Source organism: Amia ocellicauda, assembly GCF_036373705.1.
Source record: "Amia ocellicauda isolate fAmiCal2 chromosome 11 unlocalized genomic scaffold, fAmiCal2.hap1 SUPER_11_unloc_6, whole genome shotgun sequence".
NCBI lineage: Eukaryota > Metazoa > Chordata > Actinopteri > Amiiformes > Amiidae > Amia > Amia ocellicauda.
Window position 1 is genome coordinate 446442 of NW_027102664.1, and position 17087 is coordinate 463528.

The 17087-nt window shown below is 46.0% G+C and overlaps 6 non-coding genes across 6 annotated transcripts; all 6 read left to right on the forward strand.

Annotated features, from left to right (window-relative positions):
* The first annotated feature begins 3385 nt into the window (after positions 1–3385).
* On the forward strand, positions 3386–3458 carry trnav-aac (transfer RNA valine (anticodon AAC)). The gene has a single exon. It is a non-coding gene; the product is annotated as a tRNA-Val (tRNA).
* Positions 3459–3999: 541 nt separating this feature from the next.
* Positions 4000–4072, forward strand: trnav-aac (transfer RNA valine (anticodon AAC)). Its single transcript has one exon. It is a non-coding gene; the product is annotated as a tRNA-Val (tRNA).
* Positions 4073–4662: 590 nt separating this feature from the next.
* Positions 4663–4735, forward strand: trnav-cac (transfer RNA valine (anticodon CAC)). Its single transcript has one exon. It is a non-coding gene; the product is annotated as a tRNA-Val (tRNA).
* Positions 4736–5624: 889 nt separating this feature from the next.
* On the forward strand, positions 5625–5697 carry trnag-ccc (transfer RNA glycine (anticodon CCC)). Its single transcript has one exon. It is a non-coding gene; the product is annotated as a tRNA-Gly (tRNA).
* A 1897-nt stretch (positions 5698–7594) lies between these two features.
* Positions 7595–7667, forward strand: trnag-ccc (transfer RNA glycine (anticodon CCC)). Its single transcript has one exon. It is a non-coding gene; the product is annotated as a tRNA-Gly (tRNA).
* Positions 7668–10514: 2847 nt separating this feature from the next.
* Positions 10515–10587, forward strand: trnav-cac (transfer RNA valine (anticodon CAC)). Its single transcript has one exon. It is a non-coding gene; the product is annotated as a tRNA-Val (tRNA).
* Positions 10588–17087: the final 6500 nt, after the last annotated feature.

Sequence of the window (17087 nt, forward strand, 5' to 3'; positions counted from 1 at the left end):
TTGGTCTTTATGGTGCGGTTAAACCTCTCCACTACCGATGCTTTAAGCTCATTTCCGGTGGTGAAATGATGTATTTTGTGTCTCTTCAGTAGATTCTGAAATTCTCTGTTGAGAAACTCTTTTCCTTAATCAGTCTGCAGTTTTTTAGGACATCGACCCTGGGACAATATATCCTCAAAGGCCCTTGTCACCGCCCAACCTGTTTTATTATGTAGAATTCGAGCCCAGGCATATTTTGATTACACATCGATACACATCAACATCAATTTGTGACCATTGTTATGTTTTGATAAATTTGACATATCGACTAGATCCATTTGCCATTGTGAGTCTATGTCAGTTGCATATACGCGGTTTCTTTTAAACTTAATCCTGAGAGGTTTATGTAAGGTATAGGCGTCTTGTTCCCGTAACCATTCTGAAACAACCACATCATTAACCTTCACTCCGGCCTCAGCGAGTCCTCTTTGAAAACCCTTCTTACCCGCCAAACCCCCAATCTTGGCTGGGTTGTAGTATAGTTCCTGCATTTGGTGAGCTTGCCGAGTCATTCTGTCAAATAACCACACAGACCCACACTATGCGCAAAGTTTTTATACAAGGTTTTTTATTCAACTTCAGGAGAGCAGATACCCCTTTTTAGACATTTGAGAAAAGTATAACATACACAACAATTTTTTCTACGGTCCAGACAAAAAGAAATCAGATGATTGGTTACTTGATCTATATCAACAAATATACCTGTTTCTTTATCTTGTAGGCACACACCTCAGTTACATATGTAAATAAAACAACAATATGACCTATTTTAAAAGTAAACAGAGGTGTATTAAACATGCTCAGCAAAAGGTCATACAGATGTTGATGAAATGGCCTAATATCATTCTTGGCCCCCTTGAGCGCTTCATCCCAGTGTTCGTACCCCCCGGTCTTTGTTACAGCAGCCATTAACTTTTCCAGGTTTGAAAGTTGATCCTCATCGATGGTTAAATCTGTAGAGAAAAGGCTCGCGTTGGCTACTTTTCTGTCAAGCACATGGTGTAATAGCGCTCTCAGGTTAGCTGCAGAGTGTTGATGACAGAACCAGTTGCAGAAGCAGTCCAGAACATTCCCCATGTTCAAAGTCCCTTAGTTCAGGTCAGAGTCTGAATCAGTGGCGTAGATGTCGAATTCTTCGTCGCTGCCCCCAGCTTCAACTTCTTTACGGAAGAAATAAGCTTTTAGCTTGCCAGCGGTTTTTCTACTCGGCTCATCCAGGTCATTGAGCAGCTGCCCAAGTTTCTCTATTATAAACGGCTCCTTTTTCAGCTCCAGCAAAATCTCATCTATGATTTTCTGGACTTGTCCCGCAGTGACATGTATGTGGGAGTAAGACAGCGCCTTGATTAGTGCCGGTTTCAGCCACGGTTTGTTGAGTCTTCTGTAAAACACGTTGAAATAGAACAGGAAATAGTAACGGTCTGGTTCAAACAAACAACTGTGTCTCAACTGACTGGGGTGATTCACTTCACACCCCCGACAGACTTCTTTCAGAGCTCGGTCGATGAGAGCACTCAGAATATACACCAGGGTGCTTTTAACCACTCTGCTTACTTGGTCACATACCCCGGGCAAAAATCCTGCGTCTTCATCATGCCCCCGGGACAGTCCGATGCTCATTGGGTCGCCTGGTGGTTTGTGGGGTGTTTCTACATCCATTGGACTGACCCCCTCCTGAGACGCACAGACGGTAGACAGTTCGGCAAAATCGAGGCCCTCCATGAGCTCCAGAGGCTGGGGATCCCCGAGACTCATTTGGACATCCATCGCACCGCATGTTGTTTCATCCTGAGGGACCGGGGTCTGAGGTCTTGGAGAGTAACCGCAGTCAGAGGGTTCCGGAGTGTATACAAAATCTGGGGAATAGAACCAGGGGTGATCCCGGGTTTGAAGAGGCCTGTAGAGCCTGTCGACGTCCGCAGCTTTCGGGTAAGACATTCTCTTTAATTTTAAACCATGAATGAATTGTTGTGCCTTTTATCCTATCTCTTCACTACGTCACGACACACCGCCCTCTTAGAAGAGAGTAGCCCCTGAGCCGTCAGACCCCCCTTCAAAACCCCACACGTCGTCTGTTTTATCATCGTCGTCGTCATTCAAGGGGGATATATAATCCATAATCCAGCATATTCTCCTTCTAACCAAATCCAGTTGCGAACATTTGGTCAAGATGTCAAAACCATAATTTATACAGTTTATGACCTCTTTCAAGAACGGCCAGTCCACGGCGTCAAACATAATTTCAGTAACCTGTTTTTCTGGATCCTCCACACCCCTTTCAATAGGGTTTGTAATCAGGGTACTGCTAAACAAAATCTTACGATCTGTAGTTAGAGATAGACTCTTCACCACTCTACCGTAGTTCTGCAAGCTTTCCCATTCACACCTTTCAAAACCCTGAGTCGGAGACTCCATTTCGCATTCTCTTGGACCCTCTTGCAAGCCTTCTAGAGTCTTATCCACAAGCCCCAGATATTTCCAGGCCATCACCTTCAACCAGTCCTCATAAGAGTATTCAATTACCGTCTCAAAAGGTTCCAACGTACCCTCCTTCTCTCCCAAAGCAAAAAGCTCCACTCCAACATAGCCGGGATCCCTTTTAAAGCGGTAACCCTGTCGAGCCCCCCAGAACAACACCCAGGAGCGTTCAATCTTCAAATTGGTGAGTACAGGAACCCTTGCCCGGGATTGTTTCTTGCGGGGTTTCATGTTGATGTCGCTGGACATGTTGAAGAAGCGGGATGTTTCAGAAGCTGAGAATTAAAGAGGTATTGCCTAAAAGAAGCGCGGGTTCTTAAATAGAGAGGAGAGTTTCGGGGCGTTGCCTTCAGAGGGGTGGGGGTATTTATGGGTGGCCTTGTTGTTCAGGGTTTTATGGGTGTACACTTTCTGACGGATATGACGTAGGAATAATTAAGGAAATAACTCTACCTAAAATCACGCCCCCCAATTATGACTTAGGAATATTAATAAGCTTAGGGCATACGTCATAACAAAATAGGCCGCGCCCAAAAAACCCTACTATCTACTCTTATGTAGTTGAAGGCGCAGTATAGCTCTGATAGTCTGGTGGTGACGGAAGACCACCAGCCGTTTGAACAAGCCATTCAGCATCACCTTGTTGGGTTAAGTGCAGGCACTGTCAGAGCGCAGGGCGTCCTGCCTTTGAAAGAGTTTCCGAAGTGTCCTGATGTGCCCTTTTGCAATGCCAAACAGGTCAGTGAAAATGGCATCCTTTCGCGGCACTTCAGACGCCATCTCATAGCCAAGCCGACCTGAAACGCCTGAGCACGTTTTACCAGCAGGCTTCAACGGTAACCGTTCGAAGCAAGAGGCAGCGGTGTCAGTTTCCGTAGTGTAACGGTTATCACGTTTGCCTAACGCGCGAAAGGTCCCCGGTTCGAAACCGGGCGGAAACAACCCGCGGTGCACGCGTGCCAGTACCGTGTTACCCGTCCTCATCTCCCTGCCCCAAGGCCGGCCGTCGTTTTCTCTTCCTCGGAGTGGCAAGAAATCCTGACCTTGAGAAGAAATGATCGCAAAAGGGTAGCTTTGCGAGGCGCTGGAACTGACACTTTTAAAATTGATACATGTTGTTGCTGTTACAATACAACCGTAGCAGGATCGGCGACATTGCTGTTACTCTTATGTAGTTGAAGGCGCAGTATAGCTCTGATAGTCTGGTGGTGACGGAAGACCACCAGCCGTTTGAACAAGCCATTCAACATCACCTTGTTGGGCTAAGTGCAGGCACTGTCAGAGCGCAGGGCGTCCTGCCTTTGAATGAGTTTCCGAAGTGTCCTGATGTGCCCTTTAGCAATGCCAAACAGGTCTGTGAAAATGGCATCCTTTCACGGCACTTCAGACGCCATCTCACAGTCTAGCCGACCTGAAATGCCTGAGCCTGTTTTACCAGCAGGCTTCAACGGTAACCGTTTGAAGCAAGACGCGGCGGTGTCAGTTTCCGTATTGTAGCGGTTATCACGTTTGCTTAACACGCGAAAGGTCCCCGGTTCGAAACCGGGCGGAAACAGCCTGCTGTGGGCCGGCCCTTTTCGTCCTGTTCGCCCTCGTGGTTCCCCGGAGGCGGTGGGTAGCTTTTCTTCATTGGAGTGCCCGAAATCGGTGCACTCACAGCGTCCGTCCGTCGACAGGTTGAAATTGTTATCGCTGGTGTAGCCACTTTTAATTAAAATCTGATGATGATGTTGTTGTTCTTGTTCTTGTTGTTGTTGTTGTTCTTGTTTTTCTTGTTGTTCTTGTTGTCGTCGTGGTCGCCGTCATTATTATTGTTAAAGTAAAGCAGTAGTTAGATTTGTAGCTACCGTAAGGTGTAGAAGGCACAATAGCTCTGTGATTGTCTGATGGTGGCACAAGACGAGCAGCAGCTGTTTGAACAAGCCATTGAGCATCACCTTGTTGGGGTAAGTGTTAGTCTTGTCATAGCTCAGGGCGTTCTTCCTTTGAAAGAGTTTCCAAAGTGTCCTGATGTGCCCTTGAGCAATGCAAAATAGGTCAGTGAAAATAGAAACCTTTATCTCACAGGCTGGCCCACGGGAAACGCCTGTGTGTGTTTTACCATCCGGCTTCGATGGGAGCCATTCGAAACACCAGGACGGGTCGATTTCCGTAGTGTAGTGGCTATCACGTTCGCCTCACACGCGAAAGGTCCCCGGTTCGAAACCGGGTGGAAACAACCCGCGGTGCACATGTGCCAGTGCCGTGTTACCCGTCCCCATCTCTCTGCCCCAAGGCTGGCTGTCGTTTTCTCTTCCTCGGAGTGGCAAGAAATCCTGACCTTGAGAACAAACGATGTAAGAAGGGTAGCTTTGCGAGGCGCTGGAACTGACACTTTTAAAATCGATACATGTTGTTGCTGTTACAATACGACCGTAGCAGGATCGGCGACATTGCTGTTACTCTTATGTAGTTGAAGGCGCAAAATAGCTCTGATAGTCTGGTGGTGACGGAAGACCACCAGCCGTTTGAACAAGCCATTCAGCATCACCTTGTTGGGCTAAGTGCAGGCACTGTCTGATCGCAGGGCGTCCTGCCTTTGAAAGAGTTTCCGAAGTATCCCGAAATCGGTGCACTCAGAGCGTCCGTCCGTCGACAGGTTGAAATTGTAAACGCTGGTGTAGCCACTTTTAATTAAAATCTGATGATGATGTTGTTGTTCTTGTTCTTGTTGTTGTTGTTGTTCTTGTTTTTCTTGTTGTTCTTGTTGTCGTCGTGGTCGCCATCATTATTAATGTTAAAGTAAAGCAGTAGTTAGATTTGTTGCTACCATAAGGTGTAGAAGGCACAATAGCTCTGTGATTGTCTGATGGTGGCACAAGACGAGCAGCAGCTGTATGAACAAGCCATTGAGCATCACCTTGTTGGGGTAAGTGTAAGTCTTGTCATAGCTCAGGGCGTTCTTCCTTTGAAAGAGTTTCCAAAGTGTCCTGATGTGCCCTTGAGCAATGCAAAATAGGTCAGTGAAAATAGAAACCTTTATCTCACAGGCTGGCCCACGGGAAACGCCTGTGTTCGTTTTACCAGCCGGCTTCGATGGGAGCCATTCGAAACGCCAGGACGGGTCAGTTTCTGTAGTGTAATGGCTATCACGTTCGCATCCCACGCGAAAGGTCCCCGGTTTGAAACCGGGCGGGAACAACCTGCGGTGCAGGCGTGCCAGTGCCGTGTTACCCGTCCCCATCTCTCTGCCCCAAGGCTGGCCGTCGTTTTCTCTTCCTCGGAGTGGCAAGAAATCCTGACCTTTAGAACAAACGATTGCAGAAGGGTAGCTTTGCGAGGCACTGGAACTGACACTTTTAAAATCGATACATGTTGTTGCTGTTACAATACGACCGTAGCAGGATCGGCGACATTGCTGTTACTCTTATGTAGTTGAAGGCGCAGTATAGCTCTGATAGTCTGGTGGTGACGGAAGACCACCAGCCGTTTGAACAAGCCATTCAGCATCACCTTGTTGGGCTAAGTGCAGGCACTGTCTGAGCGCAGGGCGTCCTGCCTTTGAATGAGTTTCCGAAGTGTCCTGATGTGCCCTTTTGCAATGCCAAACAGGTCAGTGAAAACGGCATCCTTTCGCGGCACTACAGACGCCATCTCACAGCCTAGCCGACCTGAAACGCCTGAGCCCGTTTTACCAGCAGGCTCCAACGGTAACCGTTCGAAGCAAGAGGCCACAGTGTCAGTTTCCGTAGTGTAGCGGTTATCACGTTCGCCTAACGCGCAAAAGGTCCCCTGTTTGAAACCGGGCGGATACAGCCTGCTGTGGGCCGGTCCTTTTCGTCCTGCTTGCCCTCGTGGTTCCCTGGAGGTGGTGGGTGGCTTTTCTTGATTGGAGTGCCCGAAATCGGTGCACCCAGAGCGTCCGTCCGTCGACAGGATGAAATTGTAAATGCTGGTGTAGCCACTTTTAATTAAAATCTGATGATGATGATGATGATGTTGTTGTTCTTGTTGTTGTTGTTGTTGTTCTTGTTGTTCTTGTTGTCGTCGTGGTCGCCGTCATTATTATTGTTAAATAAAGCAGTAGTTAGATTTGTTGCTACCGTAAGGTGTAGAAGGCACAATAGCTCTGATAGTCTGGTGGTGAAGGAATACCACCAGCCGTTTGAACAAGCCATTCAGCATCACCTTGTTGGGCTAAGTGCAGGCACTGTCAGAGCGCAGGGCGTTCTTCCTTTGAAAGAGTTTCCAAAGTGTCCTGATGTGCCCTTGAGCAATGCAAAATAGGTTAGTGAAAACAGAAACCTTTATCTCACAGGCTGGCCCACGGGAAACGCCTGTGCGCGTTTTACCAGCCTGCTTCGATGGGAGCCATTCGAAACGCCAGGACGGGTCGGTTTTACCAGCAGTCTCCAACGGGAACCGTTCTAAGCAAGAGGTGACGGTGTCAGTTTCCGAAGTGTAGCGGTTATCACGTTCGCCTAATGCATGAAAGGTCCCCGGTTTGAAATCGGGCGGAAACAGCCTGCTGTGGGCCGGCCTTTTTCGTCCTGCTTGCCCTCGTGGTTCCCCGGAGGCGGTAGGTGGCTTTTCTTCATTGGAGTGCCCGAAATTGGTGCACTCAGAGCGTCCGTCCGTCGACAGGTTGAAATTGTAAACGCTGGTGTAGCCACATTTTATTAAAATCTGATGATGATGATGATGATGTTGTTGTTGTTGTTCTTGTTGTTGTTCGTGTTGTCATCGTGGTCGCCGTCATTATTATTGTTAAAGTAAAGCAGTAGTTAGATTTGTTGCTACCGTAAGGTGTAGAAGGCACAATAGCTCTGTGATTGTCTGATGGTGGCACAAGACGAGCAGCAGCTGTATGAACAAGCCATTGAGCATCACCTTGTTGGGGTAAGTGTAAGTCTTGTCATAGCTCAGGGCATTCTTCCTTTGAAAGAGTTTCCAAAGTGTCCTGATGTGCCCTTGAGCAATGCAATATAGGTCAGTGAAAATAGAAACCTTTATCTCACAGGCAGGCCCACGGGAAACGCCTGTGCGCGTTTTACCAGCCTGCTTCGATGGGAGCCATTCGAAACGCCAGGACGGGTCAGTTTCTGTAGTGTAATGGCTATCACGTTCGCATCCCACGCGAAAGGTCCCCGGTTTGAAACCGGGCGGGAACAACCTGCGGTGCAGGCGTGCCAGTGCCGTGTTACCCGTCCCCATCTCTCTGCCCCAAGGCTGGCCGTCGTTTTCTCTTCCTCGGAGTGGCAAGAAATCCTGACCTTTAGAACAAACGATTGCAGAAGGGTAGCTTTGCGAGGCACTGGAACTGACACTTTTAAAATCGATACATGTTGTTGCTGTTACAATACGACCGTAGCAGGATCGGCGACATTGCTGTTACTCTTATGTAGTTGAAGGCGCAGTATAGCTCTGATAGTCTGGTGGTGACGGAAGACCACCAGCCGTTTGAACAAGCCATTCAGCATCACCTTGTTGGGCTAAGTGCAGGCACTGTCTGAGCGCAGGGCGTCCTGCCTTTGAATGAGTTTCCGAAGTGTCCTGATGTGCCCTTTTGCAATGCCAAACAGGTCAGTGAAAACGGCATCCTTTCGCGGCACTACAGACGCCATCTCACAGCCTAGCCGACCTGAAACGCCTGAGCCCGTTTTACCAGCAGGCTCCAACGGTAACCGTTCGAAGCAAGAGGCCACAGTGTCAGTTTCCGTAGTGTAGCGGTTATCACGTTCGCCTAACGCGCAAAAGGTCCCCTGTTTGAAACCGGGCGGATACAGCCTGCTGTGGGCCAGTCCTTTTCGTCCTGCTTGCCCTCGTGGTTCCCTGGAGGTGGTGGGTGGCTTTTCTTGATTGGAGTGCCCGAAATCGGTGCACCCAGAGCGTCCGTCCGTCGACAGGATGAAATTGTAAATGCTGGTGTAGCCACTTTTAATTAAAATCTGATGATGATGATGATGATGTTGTTGTTCTTGTTGTTGTTGTTGTTGTTCTTGTTGTTCTTGTTGTCGTCGTGGTCGCCGTCATTATTATTGTTAAATAAAGCAGTAGTTAGATTTGTTGCTACCGTAAGGTGTAGAAGGCACAATAGCTCTGATAGTCTGGTGGTGAAGGAATACCACCAGCCGTTTGAACAAGCCATTCAGCATCACCTTGTTGGGCTAAGTGCAGGCACTGTCAGAGCGCAGGGCGTTCTTCCTTTGAAAGAGTTTCCAAAGTGTCCTGATGTGCCCTTGAGCAATGCAAAATAGGTTAGTGAAAACAGAAACCTTTATCTCACAGGCTGGCCCACGGGAAACGCCTGTGCGCGTTTTACCAGCCTGCTTCGATGGGAGCCATTCGAAACGCCAGGACGGGTCGGTTTTACCAGCAGTCTCCAACGGGAACCGTTCTAAGCAAGAGGTGACGGTGTCAGTTTCCGAAGTGTAGCGGTTATCACGTTCGCCTAACGCATGAAAGGTCCCCGGTTTGAAATCGGGCGGAAACAGCCTGCTGTGGGCCGGCCTTTTTCGTCCTGCTTGCCCTCGTGGTTCCCCGGAGGCGGTAGGTGGCTTTTCTTCATTGGAGTGCCCGAAATTGGTGCACTCAGAGCGTCCGTCCGTCGACAGGTTGAAATTGTAAACGCTGGTGTAGCCACATTTTATTAAAATCTGATGATGATGATGATGATGTTGTTGTTGTTGTTCTTGTTGTTGTTCGTGTTGTCATCGTGGTCGCCGTCATTATTATTGTTAAAGTAAAGCAGTAGTTAGATTTGTTGCTACCGTAAGGTGTAGAAGGCACAATAGCTCTGTGATTGTCTGATGGTGGCACAAGACGAGCAGCAGCTGTATGAACAAGCCATTGAGCATCACCTTGTTGGGGTAAGTGTAAGTCTTGTCATAGCTCAGGGCATTCTTCCTTTGAAAGAGTTTCCAAAGTGTCCTGATGTGCCCTTGAGCAATGCAATATAGGTCAGTGAAAATAGAAACCTTTATCTCACAGGCAGGCCCACGGGAAACGCCTGTGCGCGTTTTACCAGCCTGCTTCGATGGGAGCCATTCGAAACCCCAGGACGGGTTGGTTTCAGTAGTGTAGTGGCTATCATGTTCGCCTCACACGCGAAAAGTCCCTGGTTCGAAACTGGGCGGAAACAACCCGCGGTGTACGCGTGCCAGTGCCGTGTTACCCGTCCTCATCTCTCTGCTCCATGGCCGGCCGTCGTTTTCTCTTCCTCGGAGTGGCAAGAAATCCTGACGTTGAGAACAAATGATCGCAGAAGGGTAGCTTTGCGAGGCGCTGGAACTGACACTTTTAAAATCGATACATGTTGTTGCTGTTACAATACGACCGTAGCAGGATCGGCGACATTGCTGTTACTCTTATGTAGTTGAAGGCGCAAAATAGCTCTGATAGTCTGATGGTGACGGAAGACCACCAGCCGTTTGAACAAGCCATTCAGCATCACCTTGTTGGGCTAAGTGCAGGCACTGTCTGATCGCAGGGCGTCCTGCCTTTGAAAGAGTTTCCGAAGTGTCCCGAAATCTGTGCACTCAGAGCGTCCGTCCGTCGACAGGTTGAAATTGTAAACGCTGGTGTAGCCACTTTTAATTAAAATCTGATGATGATGTTGTTGTTGTTGTTGTTGTTCTTGTTTTTCTTGTTGTTCTTGTTGTCGTCGTGGTCGCCGTCATTATTATTGTTAAAGTAAAGCAGTAGTTAGATTTGTAGCTACCGTAAGGTGTAGAAGGCACAATAGCTCTGTGATTGTCTGATGGTGGCACAAGACGAGCAGCAGCTGTTTGAACAAGCCAGTGAGCATCACCTTGTTGGGGTAAGTGTAAGTCTTGTCATAGCTCAGGGCGTTCATCCTTTGAAAGAGTTTCCAAAGTGTCCTGATGTGTCCTTGAGCAATGCAAAATAGGTCAGTGAAAATAGAAACCTTTATCTCACAGGCTGGCCCACGGGAAACGCCTGTGCGCGTTTTACCAGCCGGCTTCGATGGGAGCCATTCTAAACACCAGGGCAGGTCGGTTTCCGTAGTGTAGTGGCTATCACGTTCGCCTCACACGCGAAAGGTCCCTGGTTCGAAACCGGGCAGAAACAACCCGCGGTGCACGCGTGCTAGTGCCTTGTTATCTGTCCCTGTAACGTGGCCGGCCATCGTTTTCTCTTCCTCGGAGTGTCAAGAAATCCTGACCTTGAGAACAAACGATCACAGAAGGGTAGCTTTGCGAGGCGCTGGAACTGACAGTTTTAAAATCGATACATGTTGTTGCTGTTACAATACGACCGTAGCAGGATCGGCGACATTGCTGTTACTCTTATGAGTAGATGGTAGGGTTTTATGGGCGCGGCCTATTTTGTTATGACGTATGCCCTAAGCTTATTAATATTCCTACGTCGTAATTGGGGGGCGTGATTTTAGGTAGAGTTATTTCCTTAATTATTCCTACGTCATATCCGTCAGAAAGTGTACACCCATAAAACCCTGAACAACAAGGCCGCCCATAACCTGTTGTTCTTGTTGTTCTTGTTGGTCAACTGTAGAGTGTGAATGGGTCGGCTCTTCCTGTAGTGTTTGGGGGTCTTTTTTAAATATACATGTAATGGTTTAGTAAATCTAAACCGTTATAAGATCAACAAGTTCTGTTGTCTGTAATGGTCCCAGGTCTTAACAATGCCAGTTTTGAATAGTGCGTTTATCATATTCACACTGTCTCTGTCTGTCTCTCTCTCTCTCTCGCCCAATCATTTTATAAGATCAACAAGTTCTGTTGTCTGTTATGATCCCAGGTCCTAACAATGCCTGTTTTGCATAGGGTACTTATGTTATCCACACTGTATCTGGCTCTGTCTCTCCCCTCAAATTTAATTAAAAATAAAATTAAAAAAGAGGGTGTGTGTGTGGGTGTTTGTGTGTATAGGTTAATTGTTTTTGTAAAAAAAAAAAAAAAAAAAGCTGTGGTTATATTTTATCTCTCACATAATGTGTTCAGTCGTTTTACTTAAATACATTCTAGGGTCTTAAAGCTCATAAGAGTTAGACTTAAGATAAGGATATGCTTTTAAGGTATTTTAGCAGTCTCAATCCCTGATGATAAGGAATCGTTTAAAAAATAAAATGCTAAATAGATCACAACACTCAAGGCTAAATCACTCACACCATGGGGGGCGGGGGTGGGCTCAGACAACAGTAGGTATGGCGTGTGGTATCAAAACATTCAGAATACTTTTAACCTATATAATTTATAAGCTTTGTAAAATAAACCCAAATATCTCTTTTGCGGGGATAAACGCTGTTCTGAGTAGTTTGTGACTTGTTTAATACCAAACAAAGCATCGCTATTAAAAAAAAAAAAAAAAATCACTCTAAAAGCGCTAGTTATTTTAGATCTTTATAGTTATTTTCTTGGCTCAGGTTGTTTTTTAGCGCTTATAAAGGCCTGAAATATTCTTAGTGGTTTGTTGACTATAGGTCTTGATGCTTAAAAATGTTTTTTTGAGAGACCTAAAGGTTCTAATAAAAGTTTAGAGTAGAGAGGAAGAGATCGTCTCCATCTTGGTTTCTATTTGAAATTTGATGCAGTGTCATTTTATTGGTTGGTTTTGATATGTTAATTGGTAACAGGGCGGCACAAAGGCCAGACCAGAACAATGCCTTACAAGCAGATCCGGCATGTGGCCATCAGTATAAGTATGAAGGTCTGGTCTTCAGCTCGACAGACTCATACTGACCTTTCGATTTAAGACTAAAGATCAACAATGTCCGGAAACAACATCAGCGACTTCGATTTAAACGAGTTTTTAGGCAAGTCTTCAGATTCTTTTCATTGACTCAGAGCGTGTTGTGTGCATGTATTGTAAATAAGGCTATAACATCTGTTTTAAGTTCTGTAAAATTATTTTTCAGCCAGTCAACAGGAGTTAATTCCAAACGCTGAGGAGATCATCTGGAACAACGACGGTAAGATTTTTGTGTTTGCGCTCATGGGTTCTTATGTATGGGTGTGTGTGGTTTTGAAGCGGCTCATTAGAGTTATGAAAACGTTTTAATATATATTAATGCCGGTCTCTTTAATTACACAGAAACTATCGAAAGGCCTGTGATTAATGTCTCGACCAAGAGAAGTGGTTGTCCCTAGACAGGCTGTCTGCCGACCGGGTAAGAACTAAACCCCTGTTTGTTTGTATAACGTTTCTGTAAGATGTTTGAGTCCAGTTTTGTTAATTTTAAAAAAATTATCCTGTCTAACAGTATTAAGAAACGTGGTTCGAGACAACGAAAGGCCTTCCACATCGAGGGCTTGTTTCGTTTTACCTTCGAGAACCGTAACCTTTCAAGAATCTGAAAGGCCGTCAGCCCCGGTATCTGATAGCTGTGAGTATATGTCTGCAGCCTGTAAGAGGTTAAAGCTTTTTATAAAGCGGTGTGGTTAAAGGTTAAACATGTCTCTTACCTTCACAGCGGTGCAAAAAGCTAAACCAGCCGAAAAACATAAGAAACGATTATTCTGTGGAGGTAAGTAAGATCTTTCAAACTTTAATGTTTTTAAAAGGGCTTTGTTTGCCCGTTGATGGCTAATATTTAAGCGATGGGTGACCGTTTCCTGTAGGGCGGGGGGTTCTGGGAAAGATCTTTAGAAGTCCGGACAGATCTAGGCTTGTTTCTGGGGAACGTGTTTAGAAATGACCGATTGCCGTACCGTCTGGTTAGGAAGTAAAGCCGTCCGAAAGGGTTTAGTAAGTTGTTTGGCTTATCTCCCGCTATTATACTTCTGTTTTAAAGTGGTTGTAGGAAAAGGCTTGAAGGTGTTCATTGTATTTAATATTTAAACAGATCGTGAAAACGTTTGTGAAACAGGAAGTCCCGGGATCAGGAAGCGTTTACACTTGGAAGGTTCGTTTAAAAATGAAATGTTGTTGTGTGTGTGTGTGTTTTATTAACAATATTACAGTTTTTAAAGAAACATTTAAGAAACAGTTTATTTACAGCGGCTTCTCTGTTTTACATTTATTATCAAGTCCTAATAAATATATTGTCTGTAAATAATAAGGCGTTGTAGTGAATGTCTAAGGCTATTTTCAAAGGTCTAAAAAAGCTAAAGGTTTTGAATGTGCTGGACATGTTGTTTTAAGTTTGATTTCTGTCGCCGTTTAAAGATGTAAATGTAATGTATATTTTTATTCTTCCCAAGACTCTTGGGATAGTCATTCTGTGGATGAGCTATTGAGGACAATTACCCCGTCTAAGTGGGATCAAACATCTTCCCCGGTGAGATCACCGAGAGGATCCCCCACGGTGGTCTTGGAGACCCCCCAACATCTACTCAGGCCACAGCCTTCTGGGGGTAATTCAACACCCCAGATTCAGCCCGCCGCATTGTCGGCAGGCATCCAACAACCTCAGGGGTCGCCGTCAGTCAGGGCTGACACACCACCCAACGACGGCCTGGTTTCAACATCGTCCCCCCAGACCCGTTTCTTGGCTACAGAAACGCGGAACAGTACCCCGCGCTTGGCCAGGGTGTTACCGCAAAGGCCTTCTTGGTCTCCGTCCATGAGTATACGCTCGCTCCCTGCCTCCTTCGACCGAGATTTACCGGAGCGACCATCCTTTGAAGCTGAGCCAGGCCACCAGCCCCCGGAGCTACTTCCTGAAGGTCGGCATGAGTTGCTACATACTTAGTTACAAAATCAAAGACTTGTGTTAGTGGGGCAAAACCTGGTGATAGAGAGCCAAAACACCCTTATTAATACCCTTACTAACGAATTGTACCGTATTTAATGTATTAATAGACACAAAACGCCTTACTATTGTGGGTTGTTGGAAAAATAAAAAATAAATTAAAAAATGTCCTGACTTGGTAAAAGAACTCACAAACTAAAGGATTATGAACATGCTAGGGCCCCAAAAAGACCTTCCCGAGAGAACATCCCCGGCCCTGTTGTGAACTCCTCTGATGTCCCAATGAACCTGGAACTATTACAAATGATAAATAATTTAAATAACCCCCAATTACCACCGATAGAATGTGAATTAACAGACTTACCGGTGAACCCCGACCTGTTACAGATGGTCAATGATCTAAATAACCACCTCCCACCGGTAGCGCTTATAGAGGTTCACCCCCTAGTTCACCCCGATTTGTTTGAAATGGTGGAGGCTTTGGAGGAGCTACCCCGACCAAATTCTGCCCCTATTATAAATGATTTGAGACAATTAGAACACAGGATGGCGGCAGAAGCAGCCATCACTATAGAGGAGGGTCTTGACATTAACCGGTTGGATATCTTTGAAGGACTTTTACAGGCTTTAAATGAGCCTCCTCAAAAAGGGGGTTTTGTAGATGTCAGCAGTGGGGGTGTTCGGAATGTGGAGGGTTCTGAGACTGATAAGGCTGTGGAGGACATGCTCTGTGAGAATGTAGGGGGTGAAGGCTTTGTTCAAAATGATGATGTGTCCAAGAGTACCAGTGATCCCGTGATTATAGATAGACCGGCCTATAACAATTTTGAAATGATTCAGCGTTTTAATTTTGCAGAACTTTTAAATTGTGACAATTATGCAGAAATATTTGTCAACATACACGAGGCCTTGCAGAAAATGCTTGAACAGGTTGCTGAAAGGGTCAGACCTCGAGATGTTGTACAGTTAGAACTCAGAGGGGATGATTTGTTTAGCAACCTATCTGTAATGCTGAGTGGAGATAATTTAGATGTCTGGCTAAAATCGAAGCGTTATTGCAAAGTAACGCAGCCATCTTAGCTGATGAAAGTCTGTCTCTGGTAATGAATGTGGTTCGTAACCCTGAGGGTGGGGCGCTTAGAAGACTGTCGAAATGCTTGAAGAACGACATAATTAGGACCAAGCTCAGGCAATTAGTGGTGAGTTCCAGTGGGGACAATAAGCTCTGTTTTGCTTACAGTTTAATAAAACTACTCACCCCCGACATGCCTGAACCCCAAGCTCTGCAAGAGGCTTTAATGCTTCATCAGAGGGCCGGCTTAAACTCTCAACAGATGGTTACCTTTTCAGACATCACCAAGTTTGAGGAGTTGTTGTCTTTAAAAATTGTTGTGTGGTACCGTTGTGAGGTAAAGGAAGTATTTGTGAAATTTCAGATACATCCTGAAACCCATACACAGACACTGTTTCTCTTCCTAAGTGATAGTCATTACTTTGGAATAAAGAGTTTGACGGCTTTTTTGGGTTGTTCGTATGTTTGTCATTGGTGTTATAAGGCCTTCAATGATAAGCTTAAGCACCGCTGTGACGGTTACTGTAACGTCTGTTTCAATCCGCAATGTCGTAAGGGTTTGGCCCCTACCATCCGATGTAAAGATTGCTTAAGGATTTGTCTCTCAGCGTTCTGTTTTTCCGAGCATAAGGTACAGAGGGCCGCTGCTGAGGGGGTTAAAAAACGGAGTTATTGTGATCAAACTAAATATTGCCCGCAGTGTTGCCTCCAGTACCGTTTTCATGAGGTTAAACCACACAAATGTCTGGAGCCGAGATGCAGGATCTGTAATGCTGATTTAACCCCGGGGTCCGAACACCAGTGCTTTATTCAGCCGGTTAAAAAGGAGCCGCCGCACAACCGGTATGTCTTTTTTGCTTTTGAATGCCGGCAAGAAAACGGGGTCCACGTTGCTAATTATATACACTGTATTGACATGTTGGATCGTGAGTGGTCAGCTAGCGGTGAGAGTTGTGTCAGGGATTTCTTTACGCGGTATCGCGGTCCAAAATACCTCAATTACACATTTATTGCCCACAATGCTAAGGGTTATGATTCTTACATTTTGATGAAGTATCTGGTGGAAAATGGGGTGACCCCAAAAATAATAGCTCAGGGTAGCAAGATCATGTGTTTCACCGACGAAGCTTTCAACTAACGTTACATAGACTCGTTAAATTTCCTCCCCATGAAATTGAGCGCTTTGCCTAAGGCTCTGGGTTTTGAGGCTCAGAAGAAAGGTTGGTTCTGCCATTTTTTTAATACTAAGGACACTCAAAATTATCGAGGGTCCTACCCGCCCGCCTCTTATTATGGGGTTGATACTATGATGTCTCATGAGAGGGAGGAATTCTTTAAATGGTACAATACGGTTAAGGGAGGTGTTTTTGATTTCCGAGAAGAGATGGCCGCTTATTGTAAAAATGATGTGGTGATCCTTAAAGAAGCCTGTGTGCGTTTCTGCGCCGAGGTTATCAACACATCGGGTCTCGACCCTTTGCAAAGTGTGACCATAGCGTCTCTCTGCATGAAAATGTATCGGTCCAATTTCTTGCAGAAAAACACTATAGCGGTCACCACTTCTGACAACTATCGTGCTAGACAAAATAACTTTTCGACTGTCTCCATACAGTGGCTGGAATACCTGAGTGCCCGGGATAACATCTTCATCAGACATGCTTTAAATCAAGGGGAAGTCAAAATGGGGCCTTACTACTTAGACGGTTTTAGCGACGTGTCCGGGCGGCGTACCGCTTATGAGTTTGCAGGTTGTATTTACCATGGCTGTCCTCAGTGCTTCGACCCAAACACCTTTAACCCCGTAACACAAAAACTCTGCGGTGATATGTACTATGATTTCCAGGA